The following is a 23,431-nucleotide window of genomic DNA, read 5'->3' as shown; positions in this document are numbered from 1 at the left end:
ATCTACTGCAACCATTTTGTCTTTTTTTACTTTGACAACATGGACCATGGCCATATTTGAACTAAAACTGATGGGGCAGATGTATTAATATTTCATCCAAACACAACAGAGTAAGACACCTTGCTGTACCAAGCTCTGTGAAAGGTGAGAGGGCAGGAGCACCATACTTAACATTGTATAGCACATTCATGTCCTTTCCTAGCCCTGGTGCACAATGTGCTGCTTTGTGACAAGCAGGTCCCCTTGAGTCATGGTGCAAGGGTGACTGTGTTGCAGGCAAGATTGTTTTTGTGCAGAAAGGGGCAACTTCCTGCTCAAAAAATATCCTCTGAGGCTTTTTCCTCTTTCTTTGTGTGCTGCAGAATGCAGCACATGTAGAAAGAGGAAAAACAAGGAGAAATAAATCTATTTCTCCTTATGACATCTTCCCTGGAGGGCATAGCATTTTGACGTATATTCCAAGGTCTACCACTCATGGTAAGTCTGGGAATGCAGCAATTTCAATGGTTGGATGTGTGGGAGCAGAGTACTACAAGGCAACGACTTACGCTGCCTTGCGTTACTCCAGATTTACCAGGCACCACAGGGCCATGCAAGGTCAACTTGCGTGGCTTAGTTAATCTGACTTTACAGTTGCGTTGCCCTTGCAGTACATTGCTTGACACAAGAGCAATGCAACACTTTGATAAAGTTGGCCCTAGGTATTTACAGGTAACAAAAATGGGCATGGTAGCACTTGACAGTTGCTGAGCCCTTGAAAACAAAAATAAAATGAAATAAATAATGCAGAAAATGACAAAGAAGTATGGGGAGCACTGAAATGGGAATGTTAGTATAAATATTTAAGTATATAAGTAGAGCACATAGACAGGGGCCTCTCAACAAAAAAGAGTGCAATTATTTAAAGGCAATGACTGTGGGGTACTTTTTTAAATGGCCAAAATTCTTGAAATGCCATGGTCTAATACCAAAGCTGATAAACAATCCTGTAGCTAACGGCAAAAGCCAGCAGAACCTCAGTAGGCAAGCGATGAAAGGGGGTGTGTGGCAGGAGAGAAGGAAACTTAGTGGGTTTTCAGAAATCAAGAGCTCTTAATGTCCCAACTAGTTCCAACAGGGATGTTGCTGTATAAAACGAAACAAAGAATGTTTGGTTGAAAAGAAATACAGACCCAGAGAAAATAGCATAAACAAGAAGAAGGAGTAGACAGAAGCAAAGTGGGAATGCAAACCTATATGTAAAAGGAGATAGATAGACTTGTTCATGCTTCATAAGTCGAGATGCTCAATCAGATGAGGGATGTGGGAGTGGACTCTCGGAGAATCCAGGAAGAACACATGCCATGCCATGCTGTCTCAAGGAATCCTTCCCACAGCGAGAAGAAGAGTCCCACCTTTAGTACCTCCTTCAAAGGAGAGTATGGAATGCTTAGTTGGCTGAAGTTTGTGAAGGATGACCCAGGAAAGCTGACAAGACCATGGGGATCAGGTGTCAGAGAGCCACTGGCCAAGAAGGATCCATGGTCAAACCGGTTGTTGTAAAAGGTAAGAGGGGGAGGGATACAAAGAGGGTGAGTGGCATTTCAGATGGCGTCCACTTATTTTTCTCTTTTTTTGCAGACTTTGTGTGTAGGAAATAGGAAAAGCCATTTTTTGTGAAAGAGGACAAAGGAGGGATTGATCTAAATAAAAGATGATAGGTCCTTACAGATAAGAGTGGGAAAATGCTAAACCAAGATAAGTTCAGAGATTTTCAGAAGATAACAGAATTGAAGGCCTTAACCCTGAGAATGGTTGGCCAGCGATGGGTGAGAAAGCATAAAGACATAGAGAAAGACAGTGAGAAAGAGAAAGGTGTTCAAAATTAAAGAAGGTGCTTTACACCAAAAATGGGAGGAAGAAATGCTTAAAAGCATAAAACAGTGTTTCCAAGGAAGGCATTAGGAAAAAGCAAGGAAGAGAGAGAGAAAGAGAGACTGTCAATTGCTAATACATTTGACATCAGCTCTAATTTAACAAAACCCAGTCTCATGTCATTCTATCTGTCCATTTTGTTTTGAGTGACGTACGCCACATATAACAGGCTGTCGAAAAAGCCCTTTTCTGTATCTGTGTGTACGTGTATTTTGTGTGCTATAGTGAGTAATGACATGAGTTCTGGACAACAAGCGATAGAGTCTGGTATCATTCTTTTTTGTATATTAGCTGAAGTATAGTATCCCCCATGGAAGAGGAGTGGAACCCAGTTCTCTAACACTGTGCCAGTGGCGTAAAATAGGCCCCGACAGCCCCCACGGTGCGGGGGGCCCAAAGCTCCAGGGGGCCCCCTCAGCACAATACTCTGGCCTGAGAGCTCCTAATTGAGTCCAGAGGGGGGCCCTCCCCGAACCCTGCACGGGGGCCCCCTCAAGTTTCGTTATGCCCATGGGCATAGTGGAATAAAATCAATTAGGTCTCGGAGAAATTTCAGTTACACCGACATGATCTTGCATATTTTTGTAAATTTTGCCTTCTGCTTGTTATGCGAACTTCCAGAGATTATGCCATTACATTACAGTTTTTTAGTGTGGGAGCACAGGAGTAACACAAATTACCAGAACTCCAGCAGCTGTTTTTCACAGCACTTGTATGTTCTGCACTGTCTTTAAACAAAATGTGTCTTCCCATTTTAAATGAGAACAAGCAAGCATTTTCGACAAAATGTAGTGCTGATTGCAATTGTTGCACTTTGCATGATTTTCCATACTTTTATTAAATCATTGTGACTTTTGCATAATTGCACAAAAGCAATTTATGTGAGTTTTGCATTCCTTACATTTTAATAACTCTTGACGTGCCACAAAATTACACGAGGTGCTTAATTTGTTAAAAATGAAGTGCCAGGGCCCTCATCAGGAGGCCACTGTAGCTTTTATCACCAATTGCCCCTGCTAGCGCTACCAATGACAGTACCAGACCTGCTACCAGCCATCACAAGTGTGAGAATTCAGACTATTCCAGGCCCCCAAAGCTTTAAGAATAGCCTGGGCGACAGGTATTAGTGATTTTCAACGTATATTGAATTAGTAAACAACTGTTGTTGCGCTCACTGTAAGTCACACAAACGGCCTGTCATAAGTGCCGGTGCTTCCAATTAAGTGCAGGCCGAGCACCGGAAACAAACGGCTCAAAATAAGCACTAATTACTGCCCTTTTGCTATTACCTTCAATATTTATCATTACACATGTTTGACAGGCAAGCAAGCTGGAGGTAAATCAAATAAGCTTCAAGCATTAATTATATGATTCCAGGGCAAAACTCTTGTTTCACTAGAACATCTGTTCAGCATTCCTTCCCTTTAGAATATGGTTTAAAGTACCTTAACCTAGCAAAAAATGTTAACATCCAATGACAAGATTTTTGTCTTACTGATAGCTCATATAAACAATCGCTTTGGACAGAGATTCATTGCGTTAAAGGTTACCTCCTATAAACATTAATTTGCCGTTAATGTGGGAATACTCATTGTTCCAATCATCTTCAGCCGATGGGGTTGGTGTGCTTATATGTCTAGAGAAAGGTGGTTGAATGAGAGAACGGATGCATTATCATGATGGAAGTGCGTTGTTGTATGGGTTTACTATTGTTATTTCTTGTTGCTTGTGGCATCCCTTTTTGGGTTTGTGAATGTTTTTTAAAGATTTTTTAATGGCAAGTGTCATAGATTTAAGTTATTTATGTTTATGTGTGGAACTGTAATGGTATAAATAATTGATGCATATTATATTTTCTCAAAACTTTGGGGCATATTATCAAGAAACGGCGTTAAAATTATCGCCGCTTTAGCGGCAGAAAGCTGCCACTAAAGCGGAGATAATGGGCTTGATAATATGCCACAGACAATTCCAATAGAAGCCCATGTTGACACCAGAACATGGGCTTCTATGGGAATTCTCATGGGCATATTATCAAGCCCATTAGCGGCGCTTTAGTGGCAGCTTTCTGCCGCTAAAGCGGAGATAATTTTAACGCCGTTTCTTGATAATATGCCCCTAAATTGTTCAACATACTGAAAACGATGACAGTACTAGACATAACTTTGCACACGTTCACAACCAACCCACCACAGATATGGAATATAATTGTGTATGAGCATTTTCAAAATATCACTCTCTCGTAAGAAAACACATATGCAAAAAATCCCATCAAACTACACTCTGCAAAGGAAGCCTCAAAACCTATAAAAACTCCATTAGATGCTGGATCATTTTAACACAAGCTATAGGAGTACATCTCACATAACAGGACACAAGAATTGGCAAAGTTAATTGGTATGTTCTTTTAAAAGTAATGGTGACCTTTTGCTGTGCTAATCTTTATTTTTCCAATGCTGTTCCTTGTTTGTTTGCTGAAGCTGGACAGCATCCACAAAGAGACATCACAAGGCATGCAGCATTACAAGGTAGCCATTTTTAGATTGAGCCTAGGGCAACTGTAGTACTGCTGTAGTATTGACTGCTGTGGTAGAGTATGGGAGAGAAGCCATGCCCACTCTCCTCCCCTATGTTTAATTGGCTTGAGTCATTGTCTTTCATAAATGCTGCCTTCGTATACCTTAACCCCTTCAGTGCCCACCCCTTTCCCCGCCCTGTGCCGGCCGTTGCATTAGCGGGCGGGGTCTATGACGAGCTGGACTCGTCATGGGCACAGCGCAACCGCGGCCCATGACGAGTCCAGCTCGTCATGGGCACTGAAGGGGTTAATAGGCTTGTTAGCCCCTCCTTAGTACAGCCTTGTCTTCATTTGTTCCCTCCCATGGTTACTGGCCCCTTTACTTTGGTTGTTATATGGGACCTATTATTTAGTCTATAAGCACTATTTACTTTATTGAGTTTCTCTTACTGCAGGCTGGTCATGCAGTGCTCCAGCTGAAACCTTGTGTGTGTTTTTTAAGCAGCACAGCCACCTCCGTAACACGGGCACCCGCTTTCAATCACATTATCTCGTGTCTGTTTCTTCCCTCCCAACTAAAATGGATTTAGAAATGATTGGTGAATTAAGTCATGTGAATTCCAAGTAGCACATAATCCAGTGCTAATGGGCTGAAGATGACAACAGCACATCTTATGTTACATGTCATCTGCACTAAGCCACCTGACGGGTTGTTTTCAAAAGCCTGTTTTATTAACAACACCACCACCACCAATACCATCACCACCAATTCCACCACCAATACCACCACTACCATCAATACCACCATCTCCACCACCACCAATACCACCACGACCAATGCCACCACCACCATCAATACCATCACTACCAACACCACCACCAATAACATCACCATCAATACCACCAATACCACTACCACCACCAATACCACCACCACCACCAATACCACCAACACCACCACCAATACCAATACCACCACCATCACCAATACCACTACCTCCACCACCACCAATACCACCACCACCACCATCAATACCACCACCACCAATACCACCACCACCAATGGCACCACCACCACCAATACCACCACCACCAATACAACCACCACCATCAATACCACCACCACTACCACCACCACCAATACCACCACCACCACCAACAATACTACTACCACCACCAATACCACCAACACCAATACCATTGCCGCCATCAATACCACCTTCACCAATACCACCAACACCAATACCACCACCACCAGTACCAATACCACCAATATCACCAATACCACCAATACGACCACCATCAATACCACCACCATCAATACCAATGCCACCAATACCAATGCCACCAGTACCACCACCACCATCAATACCACCACCACCAACAATACCACCACCACCATGAATACAACCACCAACAATACCACCACCCCACCAACATCAATACCACCACCTCTACCACCACCAATACCAATACCACCACAACCAATACCACCACCAATACCACCACCAACACCACCAATACCACCACCACCAATACCACCACCACCACCAATACCACCACCACCACCAATGACACCACCACCAACACCACCACCACCAATACAATCACCACCATCAATACCACCACCACTACCACCATACCTCCACCACCAATACCACCACCAGTACTACCACCAATACCACTACCACTAATACCACCAGTACCACCACCAATACAACCACCACCACCAATACCACCACCAGTATTACCAGTACCAATACCACCACCATCGATACCACCACCACCAATACCACCACCACCCATACCAATACCACCACCACCAATACCACCACCACCAACACTACCACCATCAATACCACTACCACCAATACTAATACCACCACCACCAATATCACCACCACAATCAATACCACCACCTCGACCACCACCAATACCACCACCAGCAATACCACCACCACCCGCAATAACACGACCACCAACACCACCAACACAACCAATACCACCACTACCACCAATACCACCACCACAAATACCACCACAACTTCCACCACCAATACCACCACCACCAATGCCACCACCACCAATACCACCACCACCAATACCTCCACCACCACCACCACCAATACCACCACCACTACTAATACCACCCATACCACCACCACCAATACCACCACCACCAATACCAACACCACCAATACCACCACCACTAATACCATCACCAATACCAATACCACCACCACCAATACCACCACCACCACCAATATCACCACCACCAATATTACCACCACCAATACCACCACCACCAATACCACCGTCACCAATACCACCAACACCAGTACCAATACAACCACCACCAATAACAATACCACTGCCACCACCAATATCACCACCAATACCACCACCACCACCACCAATACCAACACCACCACCACCAATACCACCACCACCAATACCACCAACAATAACAATACCACCAATACCACCACCAATACCAGTACCACCACCAACAATACCAACCACCACCACCAATCCCAAAACCTCCACCAATACCACCACTACTAATACCACCACCACCAATACCACCAATGCCACCGCCACCACCAACACCAATATCACCACCACCAAAACCACCACCACCACCAATACCAGCATAACCAATACCTCCAATACCACCACCACCAAGACCACCACTACCAAGACCACCAATACCACCACCACCAATACCAACAATAACACCCTCACCAATACCAATACCACAACCTCAGCGCCTCTTGCTCAATAGTAATAGCAGGGGCACTCTACAACGCTGGAGCTGCAGCCAAGATCATCCCTCCCTCCCTCCATGCCTTCCATAAAGCACAGCCCGGACTGCACCAGAAGGTGAAGCCAGGGCCCTACTACAGCTGGAGTGTTTTTTTATTAGGCCATTGATAGCAATGACATTATGCAATGCCACATGGCACACTCAAATCATGGAGAGGGCAGGAAATAGCCCCACCTCCTGCTCTTCCTCCTGTGCCGCAACAGTGTAATCACAGAGCCAAAGGTGTTGGAGCGCTTTATTAGTGTTTATTGCTCAGATCATATGTAACTCTTACTTCACACTTTGTGTCTATGTAATTTACAATACTTACACATCTCCTTCACTGCACTATTTATCACTACTTTGAAGACATTGCAGGCCGGTCTCTTCCTCTGATATTTACAATCTAACATGTGGTCGAGAAGGCCCTTTATTGCAATGCAATAGGTCTCACATTTGCAAGAGTTTAAGCTATTAGTATTGTAAATGACAATGCCTTTTATTTATGTTTCAAAACCCAAAACATAAATAAAAGGCATTGCAATTTACAATGCCAATATCTCAAACTTGTGTTAATGCGAGACCTATTGCATTGCAAATGCTTGTTTTTCTATCTATTGTTCCAAGAAGGCGGATGCCTTTCTCGATGAAAAAAAATTAACAATATAAGCCAAAGCACACACTAGGCAATTAGCAGCCTGACAGCATGTGCAGGTGTCAGCCCCTACCATAAACAAATAACTCAGAAAAGGGCAAGATGGATTAGAAAGGGCCAGGAGAACAGGTCAGCACCACTAAGTAGCAAAAAGGCCCAAATACTGTTAGAGGAGCCACCCTTATAGCAGGGGAGTGCGGCAGTATGCATGGGAAAGAGCAAGAAAACAAATGCTCTGCTACTGAGTGATAAACGATAATGATAAAAGTAGTTCCCTGAATGCACACAGTGAAAGGAGATAAGTCATTCGATCAGAAAACAGTAGAAAAGAAATGCAACAGAGATGGGACAAACAAAGAATAAAAAGAGAAGCATGAAATAAAATGCAGTGAAATGGGATAGACAAGAAAGTTATTCAGGCAGGCAAAAAGGGCTAACCCAGAGACTACTTTATGAATTTATATTCAATGTATTAGTGTCAACAGGTCTAAAGATGTCTGTAGCAGAGACCTAAAGATGGAAATCTGCCCCTAGCATGCTCATAATCATAGTCCACCTATCTAATAATCATTATATTTGTGGTACAAAAGGACATACAACAACATAGGCTGCTATATAGTAATTGCAGTGTGTAAGAAATTGGGTTACTACGTGAAAAGAGTGAAACCCTTCTCAAGCAGCAACCACAATTCTTGTCAGGGTGAGGTCACAGGAAAAATCTCAATTCAACTTGTGCTTAACTCTCTGATAGCTTGGCACAAAGGCAGTCAGGCTTAAATAGAGGCAATGTTTAAGTATTTATGCAGCAACTCATCCAGCAATAAATTGAAGCAAAACACAAGAAAAATAGAGTAAAATTTCATAAATAATTTAAAAGCCACACGTCAAAAACCCAATCAGTAAAACCAGAGACATGCAATGTTAAAGATTTAAGTAAAAATATTGCCAAGAAGCCCAAGTGTCAACTGTGGTTATCTGGTCGTGCTGGACCATGACAAAGTCACAATTTCAAGCTTACAGCAATGGAGTGCAGGCCACCTAAAGGAACAGACTTAGCCCATTGAATAAGAGAATCTTAAATCCTGGTTGTGGAGTGTTGCGAAGTCTCACATTGAGGATGCATTCCACAGCAGTAATTCCCAGGAGCTAAGCTCCAATGCGAGTTGCTGCATCAGTGTCAAGGATGTCGTCAACAAGGGTCTTGTGATGCGAAGTTCTGCATCGAAATGTGTTGCACACTTGCTGGCACCAAGGATGCTGTGAGACTTGCAAATCGATGTCCTGCATCATCATCGAGGATGTCATTGACAGGGATTGCTATGCGAATACCTTGAAGATGTATCACACAGTGGAGGTTCCTGGATGGCTGCAGGCAGAAATGCAAAGTCCTGGTTAGAGACAAACCATGCAGCGGTCCTGATGCGGAGTCTGGTGAAGCGATGAATTGTACAGCAGCTCCATTGCGTTGGTTCTGGTGGAATAACAGTTGGGCTGGCAGAGCTACTTCAGGCCCTCTTCCAAGTTTCCAGGGCTGAGGAAACAACTAGAGAGGCTAAGATTCACAGCAGGCAGAGGCCAGCTGCTGTGTTCAAGGTGGTTTACCTTATGACTGTGGGTGACTGCATGGCCAGTATGAATATGTGGTCCCACACAACGTAATACATTTGCTCTGTACTTAATCTTTAAAGAACATGAGTAGCTGAACATAGAAGTATGAATCTCTCTTTTCAAACTAAGAGACATATTTACAAGCCCCTATCAGCACCACAACATCACTTTTAAAGACTTTGTGTTGGCAATACAGGCTTTGCCTTGTTTACAAGGCAGCGTTAAGCCACTTAATGTGGCTTAAGACTGCCTTGTAAATAAGTCACCCTTTCACACTATACTTAGCCTGAAAGGGGAGGGCAATGGGTATTGCTGTGGGCGTTCCACCACAACACCTGTTGATTTTGACACTGCCCCATATTTACAAGGTTGGCGTAAATATGGGGCAGCGCCAAGGATAAGACCTGGGAAAACTTGGTTTTACCCTGGCGAAACCAGAAGAAATGTTTAATTTCTCCCCGTTTTTGATGTTTCCATGTGTGCTGCGTTGTGCAGCACACATGGAAACAGCAAAATGCCATTGAATGTTTATGTGCGGAAAGGTGTCACTTCCTGTACATAAACAATCATTAAAGAGAAATTACATTTTGCAACTTCTAAGTGAGCTGCATTAGGCAGCATACATAGATGTTTCAAATCGGTATTTCAGATAGTTTATCATATAAACAATCACTTCCCTCAACACAGACACCCTTGCCCTATGGTGCAAGAGTGCCTGCGTTGGCACTAAGCAGCTAAATTTAGCCCCGGCTCAGGGGGAAATGCAGGGATACACCATATTCTTGTAAATATGTTTTCTAAAGTTACGTTGCTTGGCTTAACGACACGCCATAAAAATGGTGGCAAAAGGCGTAAAGCACCAACTGTGGAAATCTGGTCGCGCTAACCCAGAAAAAAGTCACAAGTGCAGGTACGACCATGATGGAGCGTGGGCCGGCTACAGGGAACCAGATAGGCCCATTGAAAAATGTATCTTCACACCTGGTTTGCGGATTGTTGTGATGATCCAAGTCAAAGATGCGTTGTGCAGCCAAAGAGATGCACAAGTTCTGAGATGCTGTGAGACTGCGATATGAGGTCCTTTTGTGTCATTGTTGAAGATCCCATTGATGAGGGCTTGTGGTGCAGAGTCCAGAGTCAGGGATGCGTCATTGCGTTGGGGGTGATGCATTGGTTGTGATGGGCTGCAAAGCCGCAATATGGAGTCCAACGTCCTCGTCGATGCAGCTGTCAGTGAGAGGTGCGAGGGCCTGCACCAAGGATGCATCATCGAGCGGTGGTTACGAATGCAATGCAGGTTACGGTGTCGATGCAGGTATTAGCGATGGGTATGATCCACGCAGCTGCGGTGATGCATCATTTATGGTCGGGTTGTGCCATGCTGCAGAGAAAATGTGTCAATTCCACTGGATCCACAGAGGCTGGCATTGTACCTTAAGCCCACTGCTAGGCAGGAAAATGGTAACTTTTCGAAAGACGCATTTTTAAAATTGCAATTTAAAATACAACTGCGCCATAAGTCAGGATTTTAAATTAGGATTCAAGAGACATCAAACATGAACTGGTTGCCTAATATATTTAGAAATTACACCTATAAAATATAATAAGTTAACTCCAATGTTATTCTATTGGAGAGGTCCTTCTTTTTAACTGCATTGATCCTGCCTTCTGGGCAGTCCAGGGGCCTTCCATAAGGGTGACTAATATGTATAAAAAAGGAAGGTTTAAACTTGGCAAAAGGTTTATTTTGCCAGGTTAAACTGCACACTCAGGCTGCATTGGCAGGCCTGACATATGTTTAAAGAGTTCCTTAAGTGGGTAGCACAATCACTACTGCAAACCCACCCAAAACTTTTAATTTCCAGGCACTGGATACATGTAGTACCTCCTTACCAGGGACTTATAAGTAAATTAAATATGCCAATTGGGGATGAGCCAAAGTTACCATGGTTTAAGGATGGAGTACATGCACTTTAGAACTGGTTAGCAGTGGTAAAGTGCACAGAGTCCTAAGACAAGCAAAATTAGGATCAACAAAAATTGGAGCAGGAAGGCATTAGGGGGCATATTATCAAGGCAGGCGATAAAATTATCGCCGCTTTAGCGGCAGAAAACTGCCTCTAAAACGCCTATAATGGGCATGATAATATGCTCTATGAAATTCCAATTGAAGCTCAGGTTTGACGTCCTTCACATCTAACATGGGCTTCAATTGGAATTCCATAGAGCAAATGATCAAGCCTATTATCGCCGTTTTAGCGGCAGTTTTCTGCCGCTAAAGCGGCGATAATTTTATCGCCAGGCTTGATAATATGCCCCAAAGTTTGGTGGAAGACCATCCTAAGGCTGACAGTTGCTTTATTGTTGCGTTGAATTATGCGTTATATTTGTGTGTTTTTGTACTATGGTGTTTTGTGTTATTGCTCTAAAACAACTAAAGTTCATCAGTTTTACTATTCACCGATATTCTCGCCACATATTTACATTTTTTATGATACCATGGTGAAATGAGAATTCATCCACCACTGCAATAATTTACCATAAGGGATATGTAATAGTGTAACTAAAAGGTTTTGCGATCTGGCCCGTAGTATGGGGATAGTACCACTTTCATGCACTTATGAAGGTAATGTAATCTGAGGTTAATGTTGTCAATTGTATCAATCCAGCTTGGACAACGTGGGTTCATGCAACATGCAAGCTAATGGGGATCTGCTTCATAGATTTGTATAATTCATGTTTTGTGTTAGAAGGAAGTAGAACAGTTGGTTACGAGTACGTGCAAGTTTATTCTGCTGATAATTTAGTCATTGGCATAGTAGTATTTCATTGTCCGGTATGCAGTCCTCCTTGTGTTACAAAGTCATATTGGCTTGTTTAGATGTTTTATTGGAAATTGAGTAGGACCAAGAGACTGCTTAGGAGGGATACAGCTAACAACTGTGGTTTTTGCTTAGGAGGGATAGACATCCTTAATGAAATGTATAAATAATAAAATGTTAAAAGTTTTTAAAATGTATTTATGGATTTTATTAAGGATGACTAGCTCTACTAAGCAGTCCCTTGGTCCTACTCAATTTCGATGAAGGACCACAATAAAGGATGTTACAAGGCAAAATGTCTAGGGGTTCGGATTCTACAAAGTGGCACCTTGTGTCGGGAATGATCTCTCTCCCCATTCCCTGTAGTGACTGCTGGGAACTATAACATTGGCTTCAATGACGGATCTAATGTTCTGTACTGGGAAATTAGGTGGGAGATGAAAACATAGGACTGCATAGCGCCATGCTGCATTGTCTGTGAGCCCCATCCGTGCTGCATACCTCAAACCCATAATGAATGTTTTATAGTATTTTGCTTGGATTACTGTGAAGTACACAATGAAAGTGGTGTTTGGAATGGCGTCATTGAAAGGTCAGGTTTAAGTGGTGTACACATAGTTTCTCCGGGTTGCCCCACCATGGGACATAGCAGTTTAGTGCTGAATGTTAGCTTTTGATTTCGACAGAATTGTTCAAACAGATGGAGTCAATAAAAGCAGCATTTGCTGCTGTAGAGGAAAAGTAGCATTGCCTGCCTAAGTTCAAATAGTAGCAATTCGATAGGTAGCTGTAAAACCTGCAACACCAGGGAAAAAGAGAATGGAAAGGATCTGTAGCTCAACTCTCAGGCATCTCCAGAGCAGATTCATGATGATTCATGAGGTTTAATTCTTAAATCTATCACACTTTTACCAGGTAGTAATTGAGTTAGCAGCCTGTGTACCTCAGCCTACGTTTTGCAACATTTTTAAGCAGGTATTCAAATATTTTCCTTTTCAACACACTACTTTTAATCATGCTAAAACCAAATTCTACTCCTTTTCACTGGGGCATACCAAGAATGACAGAGGCCATGGTTCATGGAAGTAAAGTGGGCTTTCTTCCCAAATTGTAAGGAAATACAGCCATAATCGAAGTGCAGACTTTCTTGGGCCCTGGTGTCACTGAACTTGCTGCTCTATTGATGGGGTACGCACCTTCCTTTCTGTGATTTCCATGCGTTGTCAGTGCTATTGATTATGCGCCCACATGGATAGTTTTATATGGGGCAAGGGGGCAGATTTCTCACTAATCCATGCTACACCTCTTTCAGTATGTTTAGATTCCGTACACAGTGTATCATCAAAGAACATACTGCTGTAAGAGATCCATTTGACCTGCAATTCCTTTAATTGACACATAGATGTAGTGTACTAAGAACTTTGATGGATCTAAGAGAAGGGGGTACTGCTACGCTAGTGGCACATGCATTGTTGGTGGTTGAAAGCAAATATTGTTATACTTGTGTGGTGGATATGCATGAAATAAATGTATTTTTTTTTTTTGCAGGTGACTGTACGCGCCCCTTGAAGCTTTAGCCGCTAACTTCTTTTCCATGTTTGAAAATCCTTCGTAGATGAGGTATGAAACAGCTCATGTGCATAAATACAAAGGCGAACATACTTTCATTCCTAGTTGCTTACATGTTTCAAGTGTGATCTTTGATATGCTCCTCCCCTCAGGACAATGCAGTTATTTATTATGTGATGCTTAGAAAGAAACTGCAGAGAATGCTCCTTCTGATAAATTATGTCAGCTAAAACTGTTGTGCTGTACAATGCATTATATGATGATTAGGAGGAAAATGCCATTCAAAACCACTCTGATGGTGAAGGAGGATGCTGGAAAAGATGCTGTGATAGGTCATGGTCATGACTGAAAGTGCTATGATTTATGACCCTTAGGAAAGGAAGGCATCACTGACCCCCTTCACATCAACTCAGATATCACATGTGTTAAAAATTACAAATTATTTCTCACTCATAAAACACATCATGGTATGCATATTTTCATTTATATGACATATGGTGTATTTATCTTTAAAGGGATTTGATTTGCTTTGAAGGTAAATTTCATGCTGCCAAAAAAAGAAGTGTGTACAACAGTATTCTAAACTCATATTATACCACTGTCGGACTTAGCCCTCTGCAGGGAACCCCCAAACAATCAGCCTGCTTTCTGAATTACATTTTTGTTGACATTAGGACGCAAGTGTTTGAGCTCCCTAAAACACGGTACAATTGGCATATTTAATTTACTTATACGTCCTTAGTATATGGTACTAACTTTACCCATAGCACTTCATAACATATACCAGGCCTGCCATTGCTGCCTGAAGTGCAGTTTTAAAACTGCGAATCTGACATGACTACGGCCTAAACCTTCCTTTTTAATAGATATACGTCACCTCTAAGGTAGGCCATAAAAAGCCCAGAGGGCAGAGTGCATTGTATTTAAAAAATAGGGCATGTGTTTTTAATATTTACATGTCCTGTTAGTAAAAATCTCCTAGATTTGTTTTTAACTATTGTTAGAACCATACCTCCATTGCATGGGATTGGCTCGGGTTACCTTATTACATTTCATAAGTGCCAACTTTTGATTGGGAGCAGGTAGGAATGTCATGTTTGGGCTCAAATGAATTGTAATTTGAAATCTTCTTTATTGTCAAAGTCGGATTTTTAGTCACAATTCTAAAAATGCCACTTTTAGAAAGTTGGCACTTTTTGCCCTAACCATTTGGTCCCTGCTGCCAGCAGTGTCCTGGGTCACATGACTATGAATAACTTTAGTTTTTGGCTCTGTGTATTCCTCCCAGACAGAGAGAAAAACAAGGCAAGGTATTGGCAGGATGGACAATCATGCCTGGATAGCTCGGGGTTGACCAGTTCTCTGCCCCACTTACATTTCAAAGATTTTGCCTCCAGCATACACAGAGGAACCTGACACTGTCTTTTGTCACCCCAGAGTCCTTGGATCCTTGACAGGGGACGGGGAGAGCATTCTTCTAGGATCAGATGTGGGGGTAGTATACAGAATCCCTCCACTTCAAAGGTTGGCACCAAGTATGCATATTGGATCTCCAGAGCCACTCTTCAGTACACTCCTGTACCTGTGGAAATTACAGAGAAATTACTACCTTGTTCCCCAGGGGACTTCCCTGTTTGTTTGAGGGCTGTCTTGTTTCCTAGAGCACTGCCCTGTTGCTCGAGGCCTCCCTTGTTCCTCAGAGGACTGCCCTGCTGCTGCCATAGAACTGTTCTTCTGTTTGAAACCTGAGTTGTTCCCCAGAGGCCTGCCCTACGGCTTGAGACCTGTCCTGCTCTGAGAGAAGGAAGATTTAATCTGAGTGACTCTAGGAGTCAGTTGACTGGCCTCCTGTTCTGAGCTACAGGGACACAACAAGCTCCAGAGGATTCCCTGCAAATGGCCAGCTGACCAGCCACACTGGATCTACCTGGACTTTCAACTGGACCTGCATGAGCACCGCTGGCCTCTGCTGGAGTGAGCCCCTGATCCCCAAGAAGTGCCACCACAGGTCCTGGACCCTTGGCTAGCATCCAAAAGCAGTATTCCTTCTTAGCTGAAGGTTCCATCAAATCCAACATGAAGCCATGGCATAACAAGGCCGGTAAGGCCTCGCACAGAGGACATAATGTACGATTCTCAGCGGGCCAAACTTTGTCCTGTGCCCAGCCAGCACTCCATCATGGTTGACCTGAATTTGTGACTTTGCTGTGGTACAGTGCGCCTAGATACCCACAGTTAATGCTTTCTTCTTCTCAGTGCTAATTTTATTCAAACATTTAAACATTTAAGATTCAATATCTTCCGTTCCACTGATTATTTTGTCATTCTAGTATCATTTTATTTATTACAATGTATCCTATTTTTAAATTGGTTTAGGATTTATTTTGTGTTGTGTTTTCACTTTATTACTGTCTGTGTGCTTCATAAATACTTTGTTCAGTGTCATTAGATTAAGCCTTACTGCTTTTGTGGCAAACTACCAGAGGGTTAGGGATAGGTTAACTCAGTGACTTTTGTGGTTCACCCTGACAAGGACTGTGGTTGTTGCTTAGTAGGATTTTCACTCCCCAACCAATAACCCACATTCTTACAACTACATAAACCTTCAATATGCCCAATAAATATAAAATATCTGTAGAATTCCTTAAACTCTCAGTTATTCTAACTATGAAGCTTTTTATCAGATCAACATTGCTCCAAATGCAGCAATGTCAGCATATATTTATTCTTTCGCCTTATTTAGCCTTGTCACTTTGTTTAATTCATCACTATTTCCTCCAAGACCCACAGCCATGCAACCTTTGAATGAAGCACATCCAGTTACCAGACAGGTGACTGCAAATTGTATATGCGTGTGGATCATTAAAGACATGCAGTAATATATTTTGAGATGGATTATTATGGTCAAATAGTTTGTGATTTGACATCTGTATGCTCCTTACATGCTTGGAAAGGTCCCAGGTGGTTACAGTGTGACATGTTACGGGTCATACAATTCTTTGCAGGTGGTCGTCTCTGTTCGTTTGCTTGCTTTACTGCAGTTGTGCTTGCATGGCTTCTATCCTCTTTTCTTTAAATCCTGACAAGACAGATATTGATGAAATCCTCTACCCTAGAGCTGGCAGATCGAATTGATTAATGGGGCTAGTAAGCCCTTTTCAACCTGGTGCTCTTTATCACAGTTACAGTTGATTAGTCGTCGGTCATGGAATACCAGGCCAAGGACAGCATCAGCAGAGTTGTTTGTGTCTTTATTTACTCCACTGCTCCACAGAGTGTTATACATTCTTATACAAAAAGAGCAGTGAAGCCGCATTCATACCTTTAGCTTCACCAGGGTAAAGTATCAGATTCCCTCTGCCCACATATTCGTTTGAAAGGAACTATGAATTGTGCAACATAATTTATTTGCAGTCCCTGATTAGCCATTAAGAGATAATATATGTTCTAACTTAAAAAACATTTTTCGATTGATAAACATGTTTACTCGACTTTACATCGTATTTTTCACTGTATGAACAGAAGTCATTGCAATTCTAAACTAAATGCCTTTGACATTACAGATGCATACTTGGACCAGGTTGGGAGTAGAATTAACCGTTTTCATGCCAAGCAAATAACTTTTGAGATTATGCTCCAACAGCTAGACGTGCTAGCATCATGTCTGTCAATGTTCCCAGGCCTTGTAGGAAATCCTATGCTGAATGTTTGGCAAACCATATTTTCCTTTAATTCTGACAAAGTAATATTCCAACCTTCGCTTAGTATTCAACAATCGTGTCACTATCAAGGTAAAAAGAGCAAGACCTTCAGGCTTGTGAGAAATGGAAGTATATTTAAATAGAATTTGACTGAATCAAACCTAGAGAAATGCACATTAATCACTTACATTGGTCTTGCATGCTCTATATCCTGTGCTATAAACCTGTGCGATATGAGTGATAACAGGTCCAGCCTTCATAGGTGTAATTGGAGGTTTACCAAGATGAGGGTTTGGCCGGAGTCCATTGAGGTGGCAGGGATCTGAGGACATAAAACTCTTGTTTCCCTACATTGATTATTGATGCCTTTATTATTTGCCTGTCGAAAAACACATCTATTTAAATGTCGTGCCTCAAAAGAGACATTATAAGCAGAGTGAGCCGTGTCTATGTCAGTGCCTATGTGAAATTTGCAATTTTGAGATGGAACGTTTTTACCAGTCACTAGTGAAACAGTACTCTTATTGCCAGCATGCCATGTTGGGAACACAGGTAGCTGCATGGAAAGGTCTTAAACCTCTGGTCAAGTAGGAGCTCTGCTGAGTTATATGGTGCAAAAAGTTGAGATAAAGATTCCCATCACAGCGCTGACCTAGTGATCCAACTTCAACTGTGACAAAGTGTCACATATCAATAAGAAAACCGAAACAGCAACTAAAAAACTCAAAATGAATGTGGAGTAATGAGGCTACTGCCTCGGTATCCAAAAACTCTTCACTGTCAGATGGCATCTGACAGACGAAGACATGACACTCTCTCCGTAAAGATTGTGGTACCACTGGTGGAAAATAGGATTAAGACAGATGTTGTTAAAGTTAATCTTCACTACGTTTTATCAGTAATGTGGTTAATATTATTGTTTTAAATCATATCCTTCTCCTCAAGTCCACTTTTTAAACAGTCCCTTACACATTAATTTCATGTGGCAGCATGTTTTTCTGCTGAAGGTCCAGTGCAACGCCAGCAGGAATGATACTGCGGTGCCCAATATTGGCAACCGGGTGTCATTTTAGATCTCCATGCCCCTCTCCTTAGAAGTCTGTAAGATCGTTGTAAATACACCCAAAGTGTGTTTTACCTCAGATGGTAGGTAACCTCAATTCTGGTATTAAATCGGAGAATTGTGAGCTTTATCAAGCTCTTCTTAGCGTGATTAACAACACATACATGTGGAAACCACCTTTAGAGACAGATGTTCACCACGCCATCAGCCAACGTGCTGGTCTCCGCATACCCTTTGACATTGGCAGTATGTGAGTGCTGACATTCACAGGATGAGTCCACAATGATCACTCGGTCCTAAATTCAGCAAACCTGTCAAACCTCAGTCTGTCCGACAAAAATCCTTATCCTTGTGCTAGGCAAAGGGTGTTAAATGTACCAGACATCTCGAGTTCGACCACACATGCCACCTTGCCATTCTCAAATTACACGTCATCAAAGCCTCATCCATAAGATGCGGGAACTGAGTGTCAGCCATAGAAGAAGTCGTTTTCAAACTGGGATTGCTAGGGAGTGATTTTTATAAAGAAATGTTGGCATTGAGGCATAACCTCGAGACCAGGTGAATGTTACCTAGAGCTGGTAGACATTTTATTACACAGCTTTGTTTTGCAGAGCTAAGGAGTAAGACAATGATTTACCATTGTTTGAATGTGCTATGTAAGGGAAGCTGCCCTCTCTCTGACCCCTGGCATGGCTTATTGTCTCCAGCAATGGTTTTTTTAATACATAGTTGTATTGCCCTGAGCTGGAAGGCACAGACACATTGCTACATTGCTTGCGAAGAGATAACTGATCCGAATTCCAGTAGTACGAGCGAGGTGTATTCCTGTTCATATATTATTTCTTTGGTGATTAAGTAGAGAAACTCGTCAGACCTTTACGCAGAAGCATGAGATAACTTTCTCTTTAGAGGGCTTCTTGACTTTGGGCTTGATAGAAAATGAACCCTTGAGTAAGCCAATGGGAAGATTATACTGTGCAGTGTGTTTGGAATACTTCTGTTGACTAGTAACCAAGGAAACCCACGCCTGAGTTTAGCTCTAGTGACTTTTCCGAGTGCCAGTGTGTATAGTGCATATTTCAGACAGGATTATAGTATCTTGCTCTCCCTCGAAAGAACCCTTTTAATGATGTTTAAAAAAATAAATAAAATATGATGGACATGCGTGAGCATTAAAATCTCTAAAATTGCTTCAGGGTTGAATGATACGATTATCACGTGTTATTGAATAATAACGGTAGTGAGGTGTGAGAAGTGATAAGGCCATTTTGAAAACAGCAGTTGCCCAATAGTAGATGTAATACTGTTATGCCGACTGTGTCTGCAGTATGAATTATTGAAGTTGTGGGTGGGTTGGTAGGAGTGAACCGAGAAGGACCGGGAAGGACCTTGTGACATCATAACAGAAGACCCATCAGATGGTGGCCTTGGAAGCTCCACGAAATGTACATGTTTACTGGGGGATCAATCTAAACAGTGCATGGTCCTGTATGCGTAGCATGTGTCAACAAAATGCAGATTAACTGTTTTACGCAGGCAAATCAAGGTCCATTCAACCACTTCATTACGTGGTGCTCTTCACCTGTGCATTCTCTATTACGGGACAGATCTACTTCAATACCAAAGTGATGAGCCCGCAAAGACTGCAGACTGCCATTTTGTATGCCAGGCACACTTTCTGGTGCATGGATCATGTTGCTTAAGTCTCTGCCTAAAAAGCTCTTCAAAATATTATCTTCTTGAGTGCTGTTTCAGGCAAACAAATAGTTTTTAGTGGCATAACATCTGTATGAACTTCTTTGTGGGTTCACCTGGCATATCACAGTGATTCGTGAAGCCCTCTTTGCTGAGCAAACCATATACCAGAGCATCTATTGCTCCTTCATTCAGCCTTGACACATTTTGTAAAAAAGCCATCTTTTCACATCTCATGAATTCCCACTTTCACTTGATAATGAGCAAGCTGCTATTACTGAAGTTTTGGTCTCTTTCTATTTTAAGAACCTTATGAATGAAGATCTTGTCTATGAAAAATGTAGTCAGGAAGCTGAAAACGAGGAGACCAAAACATGACGATAACAAGTAGCGCGAACATTCCATTGTATTCTCCTTCTGATTGATGCACAGTGCCTTCACACAGAACATAAGTAACTGCATTTCATGATTTTTTTTAGAACAGGGGTCTCCAAACTTTTCTGTAGTGAGCGCTACTTCTGATCAGTGAAAATCATTGTGAGGTACTGAAGGCTAAGCAACTTGTGCAATGTTACCAGACACCCTCATGCCCAGTTTCATTGACTTTATACCTAATGTCCATAGAACCAGATACTATTGTTTGAACAAAATACTTTGACTAGGGGCACTATGACAAGACTTCCATGGAGGTCAGTGAGATTGTAGTCTTTGTGGATGCATGAACATGTGTGTGTAGGAATGGGATAATGTGTATGGGGGACTGAGAACCTATGCCATATGTACTTGTGGCACTGGAATACCTTTCATCATATGTGACACAGTTACATGTATAATACAAACATATGGCCATTTTTTTAACGGGAGAAATTTAGAGTATAGAAAACGTTCTGCAAAAATGTTCATGATATGGAACATTTTTCTGCACTTTAAATTTCTCCCACTTAAAATAATGGCTGTATTATTCCGTTATAAATATGGCACAGTGTCTCCCAGTCAGTGAAAGCAAGATACCTGCTGTGTGTAAAGGCAGAACTTTGAAATCGGAGAAATGAAACTGAAGAGTTAACTTTATTTTTATATGGATTCCATTAAACTCATCATTTAAATATAATCCCTTTACCAAGTGTCACATTTACCAACACCAGGCATCTTGCTCCCTGTGGCCTGTAGACAAGATGCCATATTTATAACAGAACGATACAGCCATTTGTTTAAATGGGAGAAATTTAATGTGAGGAAACATGCTTCATACAACATTAAGACATAAGTGGCTGCATTGAAAATGGAGTAAAATATTAAGACAATGTTTCATAGAAATATTTTTCTTCATTTAAATGTCTCTCATTTAAAAAAGAAGACTGCATTTTTCAATCATAAATATGAAACTGTGTCTACTGGCTACTGGGAGGAAGAGGATTGTTGTTTGTAAATATAACACTTTGAAATGGGAGGAAATTAAAATGAAGAGTTAATTTAATTATTAAGGTAACTTTTCATTTCAATTTTCTACGATTTAAAAGCATTCAGAAACATAATTTTGTTCTCAAACTCCACTGTTGAGTTGACAGGGACTTATTTAAGAGTTAAATACCTCAGTGCTTCAGTTCTCCACCTCTTTGCTATGGGTCATACATCTGACTCCAGCACTGCTCATTATAAGGCCCTGCTATCTGCATCTGAAGAAAATAATGTAAACTAAACACAGCCTTCCCTTAACTTTAAAAGAAAAATGTGACCCAGTGTTTTTCAAAAAATGAACTTAAGGCTGTAAGCTACTCTGAAGGTGTCAATGAGCTACTGGTAGCTTGCGATTGACAGGTTGAAGACATCTGTATTAGAAAGGTATCTTTTGTGCAGCTTTAAATGAGTGATTCTGTCACATCCATCCGGTGCCCCTCTTATTTCAGCCCGCACACTCTAGCAAGAGTCAAGTCTGCGCCGTAAAACACAGGAAAGGGCAGAAAATAAACCCTGTGAAATATTGCAGGTTGGAGCTCGCCTCACACAGAGATTTAGGGCTTCTTCATTATTTATAAAAGGCATGTTATCTTGGAACAGAAATTGTACTTGATAAATACAGCTGTGATTTAAGCTTCATGTACAAATAAGACAGTGAGTTATTTGTACTAGGCAATGCCGTGGTACCAAACGCGTCTTGTGGAGGTAATTTGCGACCTGCAAATTTCTCTTTGTTGAACCTTATCTGTGAGGTATATGCTCAGGCATTGTTCACAATATGTTGGCTACACACACAGCCGTTTGCAGTGTGCCCTGGACACAATATTTATGGGGAAGAAGGTGTGTGGATGTTTATTGCCAGTTAGTGCCATCACTTGAAGCTGAAAGGATGCCTGAGAAACATCAAGCTCTGTACATCAGGGCACGCGTCACACTTCAGACAATCACCTCTGTCACCTACTACTGCTTGCTTTAATTTATACACAACTTTCAAAATATTTCTTGCACTATATTATATGACTTTGTTCTATGACATTGTTGGCTAATGCAGAGGGAGCATTAATAAACACAGGAAGTGTTCTCAACTTACCATTTTTAACCTATTAACCTTCGTACAGCTTTGCATATGCAAGAGTCGACTTTTCTTTTTTCAATGATTGTTGACGCCTTAAGTTATAATATATTTTGGGTTATGGAATATACATCTGAAATACAGAGACATAGCTTCATCTGCCAGTTGTGCTCTTGTCATTTTACGACATGAAACTTTTAGCATGGATATAATTATGACCTGAATCAGATATTGCCCGTCTTTACTCTGTCTGCCAAAGTGGCGGAGGACATAATGGGCTTGATTCACAAAGGGCCTCCGCACATGGTGTAGGTCCCACAGTCATGGGGGAGTCTCCGCATTTGGACCAGAATCTCCCCAATGAGATTTCTCACTGCGGAGATTCCATCCCAGTATGGAGACTCCCCCACAACAGCAGGGCCTACGCCACAAGTGAGGAGGCCCTTTGTGAATGAGGCACTATGTTTGTAGTGGAGTACCCTCTATGCCAAACTCTAAATCAGTCTCTTTGTTTACACTGAAATTAAGCATCTCTTCAAATCAATCC

The 23,431-nt window shown here is 41.9% G+C and overlaps 1 protein-coding gene across 3 annotated transcripts in view; it reads left to right on the top strand.

Annotated features, from left to right (window-relative positions):
* The window catches only part of LRFN5 (leucine rich repeat and fibronectin type III domain containing 5), a 1,003,469-nt gene that overhangs the window by 131,566 nt on the left and 848,472 nt on the right, over positions 1-23,431 (top strand). For all 3 annotated transcript variants that reach the window (XM_085626949.1, XM_085626948.1, XM_085626947.1), the window contains exon 2: positions 13,872-13,943. The gene's annotated coding sequence lies outside the window, so the exon portion shown is untranslated. The remainder of the gene's footprint in view (positions 1-13,871; positions 13,944-23,431) is intronic.

This window comes from Triturus cristatus, chromosome 9 (assembly GCF_964204655.1).
Source record: "Triturus cristatus chromosome 9, aTriCri1.1, whole genome shotgun sequence".
Classification (NCBI taxonomy): domain Eukaryota; kingdom Metazoa; phylum Chordata; class Amphibia; order Caudata; family Salamandridae; genus Triturus; species Triturus cristatus.
The sequence above is the reverse complement of the archived record's forward strand: the minus strand, read 5'-3'. Positions and strand labels throughout refer to the sequence as shown.